This window comes from Austrofundulus limnaeus, unplaced genomic scaffold, assembly GCF_001266775.1.
Source record: "Austrofundulus limnaeus strain Quisiro unplaced genomic scaffold, Austrofundulus_limnaeus-1.0 Scaffold5304, whole genome shotgun sequence".
NCBI classification, from domain to species: domain Eukaryota; kingdom Metazoa; phylum Chordata; class Actinopteri; order Cyprinodontiformes; family Rivulidae; genus Austrofundulus; species Austrofundulus limnaeus.
The window spans coordinates 3303-3612 of NW_013957706.1; positions in this window are offsets into that span (position 1 = coordinate 3303).

The window sequence follows — 310 nt, forward strand, 5'->3', positions numbered from 1 at the left end:
CTCCCTCGGGAGATAAAAACACTTTGAAGAGACGTATGTCTCTTAGGTGGACATGAAGGCGGCTTGCCTCTGTCCTGGACTTCAGGTCGACTCTTATTGGCTCTTGAGTCAAACCTGCGGCCCGGCTGTTCTCTGGAGAGAAACAGCTTCGTCCTGCTGCTTTGGCATCCAGCGAGAACTTTTGCCTGTCTCTAAGGCGTACGTGTTAGTCAGGGTCGGTGCCTTAGATAAACTCTAGTCAGCAAAAGAAAGGAAGAGATAAGAGGGTTGCCAGCTGTCGCCGTGAAGGCCATTTGCTCTGCTTCTTACA